We start from the raw sequence: 6,455 nt of genomic DNA on the forward strand, positions 1-6,455 counted from the left end.
AGGGTTTCTCTGTGTAGCCTTGGCTGTCCTGGAACTCACTTTGTAGACCAGGCTGGCCTCGAACTCAGAAATCCGCCTGCCTCTGCCTCCCAAGTGCCGAGATTAAAGGCATGTGCCACCACGCTCGGCTGAGCAGCTCATTTTATTTTATTTTATTTTATTTTTCTGGTTCAAACCTGTCTGGCTTTAATATTTTATGGGTAAAAGGGAAACAAAGACAATAACTGCATGCTTTCAGGTTGTGAATTCACAAACATAAACAATGTCTCAGGTCATTTATGTATCAGGTAAGAACATACCTGTTGGTTAGATTTACATTTCTCCAGCAGATGGACTGTATTGTCCAAAGGACCTCCTGAGCTCCAGTACTTTGTGCTAAACGTGTGAACTGAGGTAAATAGTATACTTAGATCAGTGGGATTCTAAATTTAAGAGCAGAAGCTCATTTTAAAGTAGAGGATCTGGTGAGGAATTTGGGATGATTTAGACTGCATCTTTGCAGGAAGATGCTTCCATTTTGGTGTACTGTGAGGTGAGTGATCCTAGAGTTTAAGTAGCACTACCCTGGAGATAGAAGATAGCTCCTGACCCTTCTCAGCTGAGGAGAATGTGGAAGGGTTTGCAAAAGGGAGACACGTGAGCTGGAAGGTTTATGAAGTGGATATCTACATATGTAGCTAAACTACAGAGTCAAGACAGGTGAAGAAAATTGTCTCCATTGCTAGGCTTCTGTCTTTGGCCAGGTGAGTCCCATGCCACCTCTTGGAGCTCCATAACTCTACAGATGCACTATTGCCAATAGAAAGACCCCCCCTATGGTTCTGTTGGCCCCTACTTTCTTATGTTTCAGGTAGAGAGTGAAATTGAAAGGTGTCACATATCTTGGGCTTGGTGATGGACTATTCAAGTGCCTCTGAATGGCAGTGTCTCCACAAGGGAAACTAGAAGATAAAGCCTTTCTCAGCAGTTATCTCTGGGGCTAGCTTTACCCATCAAAGGACTCCAGGGCTGTTGGGTAAGTGCAACACTGGGGAAGGCTGACATAGTGTCCTAGAACCTTACAAGGGTGGCTTTGCCAGAACGGATACCTGCCTTTCACATGTGGACATGGTGTTGCAACAAAGACAATTTTACTGGTGCACAGTGTCACAGTCTCACCAAGTGGAGTCTAAGCAAAGGGTGTCATGACTGGAAACACAGCCTAGCATGTCTTTCCTGAGCAAATCCTATAGTCCCCATAGATGTGAAGGGCAAAGTGCTCTCCTTGGTGATCCTCTTTGGGTAGAGTCAGGCAGACCTGGGATATGACTTCTCCACCCTTTTCTGCATGAGATATCAAACATCTCCCACTTTGCTTCTTCTCTTCACACTTGGCCCCAAACATTTAGTGATCTTTATGCCTGTCTCTCGAGTGTTACCATTATAGGCATCTTCCACCTAGCCAGGCTCTTTTCATGTTTTGTTTTCTTGGGGTTTTGAATACTTACTTCTTTGGGATTTCAGGTTTGTTGTTTTGCTTGTTTACTTGCTTGTTTTTGCATGAGAGGGAATTGAACTCAAGGTCTCACATATGCTAAACAAGTGTTCTATCACTGACCCATATTCCCAGTCTCTCTGGACCTTTGTACATTAAAAACCATACATAGGCACAACAGCTAGGCTCCAGAAAAAGTCATCCTAATGTGTCTAATGTGTTCCTCCCACTGGGATACTTAAAAGTAACATGTTAATACGAGAGCCTGATACAGTGGTCTCAGGGAAGCTAGCCAACCCTCACATCACACTTGAGTGTGACCTGTGGTGGTGGGACTAGTAACACTCACATCTCTTCTTTTTGTTGTTTACTTGTTCAAAATACTCTGGTTGTTGTGTTTCATTTTTTTATGACTTCATTTGTTTCTCAGTGATGTCTAGTAGTTGCAGATAGGGGATTTTTCTTGGATGGCCAAAAGAATGTATCTAGAACACATTCTGACATTAAAAAACAAAAGACTATTCTTTAACCTTTTTTTTTTTTTACAGTCCAGACTATTCCCCTCCTGGTCCACCCTGTGACTGTTCCACATCCCATATCCCACCCCCTGCAATCTTCAAGAGGATGACCCCACCACCCACCCCCACCCCACCAGACTTCCACATTCCCTGGGGTCTCAAGTCTCTTGAGGATTAGGTGCATCTTCTCTCACTGAGGCCAGACAAGGCAGTCCTGTGATGTATATGTGACAGGGGCCTCATATCAGCTGATGTATGCTGCCTGGTTGGTGGCTCAGTGTCTGAGAGATCCTGGGGGTCCAGGTTAGTTGAGACTGCTGGTCTTCCCATGAGGTCGCCCTTCTCATATTTTCTAAGAACAAGGTTAAATTTTTGCAGAGAAACATGTGTGCTTGCATATGCATATGCCTGTAGGGGTGCACATGACACATGTATGGTCAATGTCAGGTTTCTTTCTGAGTCATTCTCCATCTTAATTTTTGAGATAGGATCTGTCTTTAAATCTGATTTGGCTAGGTGAGGCTGGCTGGCTATGGAGCTTCAGCAATCAGCTTGTCTCTGCCTCTCCAACTCTGAGATTGCAGATATGTGCCTGTGTGTCCAGATTTTTGTATATAGGTGCTGGGGATTAAAGTTACATCCTCATGCTTGTGTGGCAAGAAATTTACTGACTAAACCCACTCTCCAGTTGTCTGAGCACAGACTACATTTCATATTTAGGTATGCAAGAGGAGTCAGAATGTGCTATAGTGAATGGGGCTAAATTTCACATGTGTCTCAGTCAATATTTTCTTTTGTTCTAATGAAACACTGTAACCAAAAGCAACTTGAGGAGGAAAGTTTATTTAATGTTACAGCTTGTAGTCCGTTATCCATGGAAGTTAGGGCAGGAACAGATGAAGAGACCATGGAGTTCTTGTTATTGGCTTGCTCAGCTTGCTTTCTTATACCACTCAGGATCATCAGGCCTGGGTGGTACCACAGTGAGCTGGGCATTCTCATATTAGTCATCAATGAGGAAAATGCACCACACACAGACTTTCTCACAGGCCAATGTGATAGAGGCATTTTTTCCCCAATTGAGGCTCCTCTTAAAATGATTTCTGCTTGTGTCAAGTTGACATAAAATAGCCAGCACAATATGGCATGAGGTCACTTGAAAGCAAGTAGAACCAGTTTCTGGTTTGATCTTTCCTCCAGATATGTAGGAACTGACTGAGTGGCTTCTCACTGTCTGTAGCACCTATTGAGGGCAACTGAGGAGTTGCACTAAGAAACACTGCAGAGTCCCTTCTAGATTCCCTGACTAGTAAAAATGGAGATCTTGAAGCCCTTGAAGATCTACAGTGATCTGTCCCTATGCAAAAAGATTACAAGTCAGTACAACTTGTCAGTGTCACTAATCTTGGAGTAAACAAGTATTTCACACCAAAATGCATTCAGCAATGGTGACCACTCCTGTTTATTCCTTGGTTCAAGGATGCCATGAGTTGACACATTCTATCTACATTTATTTTATTTTTTTGTAGAACATGATTTTAATATTTTCAATGGTTAATATTCAACAAACAGAGTAATTATTTTTAAAAATATATTTCATTGTTATGTCTCCCTTTTCACTTCTGATTTTATTAATTTGGATACTGTCTCTGTGCCCTCTGGTTAGTCTGGTTAAGGGTTTATCTATCTTGTTGATTTTCTCAAAGAACCAGCTCCTGGTTTTGTTGATTCTTTGTAAAGTTCTTTTTGTTTCTTTTTGGTTGATTTCAGCCCTGAATTTGATTATTTCCTCCCATGTACTCCTCTTAGGTGAATTTGCTTCCTTTTGTTCTAGAGCTTTCAGGTGTGATGTTAAGTTGCTAGTGTAAGCTCTCGCCAGTTTCTTTGTGGAGGCACTTAGAGCTCGGAGTTTTCCTCTTATCACTGCTTTTATTGTGCCTGTTAAGTTTTGGTATGATGTATCTTCATTTTCATTAAATTCTAAAAAGTCTTTAATTTCTTTCTTTATTTCTTCCTTGACAAAGTTATCATTGAGTAGAGTGTTGGTCAGCTTCCATGTGTATGTGAACTTTCTGCTCTTTTTGTTGCTATTGAACAGCCTTAGTCTATGGTGATCTGATAGGAGGCATGGGATTATTTCAATCTTCTTGTATCTGTTGAGGCCTGTTTTGTGACCAATTATATGGTCAATTTTGGAGAAGGTACCTTGAGGTGCTGAGAAGAAAGTATATTCGTTTGCTTTAGGATAAAATGTTCTATAAATATCTGTTAGATCCATTTGGTCCATAACTTCTATTAGTTTCACTGTGTCTCTGTTTAGTTTGTTTCCATGATCTGTTCATTGCTGAGAGTGGGGTATTGAAGTCTCCCGCTATTATTGTGTGGGGTTCGATGTGTGCTTTGAGCTTTAGTAAAGTTTCTTTTATGAATGTGGGTGCCCTTACATTTGGAGCATAGATGTTCAGAATTGAGAGTTCATCTTGGTATATTTCTCCTTTGACCAGTATGAAGTGTCTTTCCTTATCCCTTTTGATAATTTTTGGTTGAAAGTCGATTTTATTTGATATTAGACTGGCTATTCCAGCTTGTTTCTTGGGACCATTTGCTTGGAAAATTGTACTCCAACCTTTTACTCTGAGGTAGTGTCTGTCTTTGTCACTGAGGTACATTTCCTGTATGCAGCAAAATACTGGGTCCTGTTTATGTATTCAGTCTGTTAGTCTAAGTCTTTTTATTGGGGAGTTGATTCCATTGATGTTAAAAGATATTAAGGAAAACTGAATGTTACTCCCTGTTATTTTTGTTGTTAGAAGTGGAATAAGGTTTGTGTGGCTACCTTCTTTTGGGTTTGTTGAAAGATTACTTTCTTGTTTTTCCTAGGGTGTGTAGTTTTCCTCCTTGAGTTGGTGTTTTCCATTTATTATCCTTTGTAGGGCTGGATTTATGTAAAGATATTGTGTGAATTTGGCTTTGTCATGGAATATCTTGTTTTCTTTGTCTATGATAATTGAGAGTTTTGCTTGGTATAGTTGTCTGGGCTGGCATTTATGTTCACTTAGCGTCTGTATGACATCTGCCCAGGATCTTCTAGCTTTCATAGTCTTTGGTGAGAAGTCTGGTGTAATTCTGATAGGTCTGCCTTTATATGTTACTTGACCTTTTTCCCTTACTGCTTTTAATATTCTTTCTCTATTTAATGCATTTGGTGTTTTGACTATTATGTGACAGGAGGAATTTCTTTTCTGGTCCAATCTATTTGGAGTTCTATAGGGTTCCTGTATGTTTATGGGCATCTCTTTCTTTAGGTTAGGGAAGTTTTCTTCTATAATTTTGTTGAAGATATTTACTAGCCCTTTAAGTTGGGAATCTTTGTTCTCTTCTATACCTATTATCCTTAAGTCTTCTCCTTATGTCCTGAATTTCCTGGATGTTTTGGGTTAGAAGCTTTTTGCTCTTTACATTTTCTTTGACTGTTGTTTCAATTTTTTTCTAAGGTATCTTCTGCCCCTGAGATTCTCTCTTCTATCTCTTGTATTCTGTTGGTGATGCTTGCATCTATGACTCCTGATCTCTTTCCTAGTTTTTCTAACTCTAGGGTTGTCTTTTTTTTGTGATTTCCTTATTGCTTCAATTTCTATTTTTAGATCTTGGATGGTTTTGTTCCTTGTCTGGTTGTGTTTTCCTGTAATTCTTTAAGGGATTTTTGTGTTTCCTCTTTAAGGGCTTCTAGCTGTTTACCTGTGTCCACCTGTGTTTCTTTAAGGGAGTTATTTATATCCTTTTTAAAGTCTTCTATAATCATCATGAAAAGTGACTTTAGATCTGAGTCTTGCTTTTCCAGTGTGATGGTGTACCCCGGACTTGTTATGGTAGGAGAATTGGGTTCTGATGATGCCAAATAGCCTTGGCTTCTGTTTTTCATGTTCTTATTCTTGCCTACCACCATCTGATTATCGCTAGTGTTCCCTGCCCTGGCTATATCTGACTGGAGTCTGTCCTTGTAATTTTGAATGAGTCAGAACTCCTCAGAGTCCAGCTTTCTCTGCAATCCTGTGATTCTGGGATCTTGTGATCCTGAGATTCTGGGTGTGTCAGATTTCCTGGGAATCAAGCTGCCTCTGGGACCCTGAGATCCTGGTGTGACCAAGCTCCTGGAATCCTGTGATCCTGTGATCCTGGGTATGTTAGAGCACCTGGGAGTGGAGCCTCTGGAGGCTGTGGGACTGGCTGCCAATTTTGCTCCCATGTAAACCAAGGCAGACCAGAAGGAACCCAAGCCACTGGTTCGGCAGAGTTCCTGTGTCCCTGGATCCTGCTAGTCTCAGTTACTGGTGGTGTTGCAACAGGTGTTGTGTTCTACTCATCCCTGATCCTGAGATCCTGGAAATGCTGGAGTGCCTGGGAGTGGAGCCGCCTCTGGTGGCTGTGGGGCTGGGAGCAGAGTTCTCACCCAAGGTAAACAG

At 41.2% G+C, this 6,455-nt stretch overlaps 1 long non-coding RNA gene across 1 annotated transcript in view; it reads left to right on the plus strand.

Moving 5' to 3' along the window:
* The window catches only part of LOC110286207, a 29,544-nt gene extending 28,522 nt beyond the window's left edge, over nt 1–1,022 (plus strand). The window contains exon 3 of the long non-coding RNA XR_002377132.2: nt 851–1,022. This is a non-coding gene — a long non-coding RNA (uncharacterized LOC110286207). The remainder of the gene's footprint in view (nt 1–850) is intronic.
* The last annotated feature ends 5,433 nt before the right edge of the window (nt 1,023–6,455 follow it).

The sequence above is a fragment of the Mus caroli genome, chromosome X, assembly GCF_900094665.2.
Source record: "Mus caroli chromosome X, CAROLI_EIJ_v1.1, whole genome shotgun sequence".
In the NCBI taxonomy this organism is placed as follows: Eukaryota; Metazoa; Chordata; class Mammalia; order Rodentia; family Muridae; genus Mus; species Mus caroli.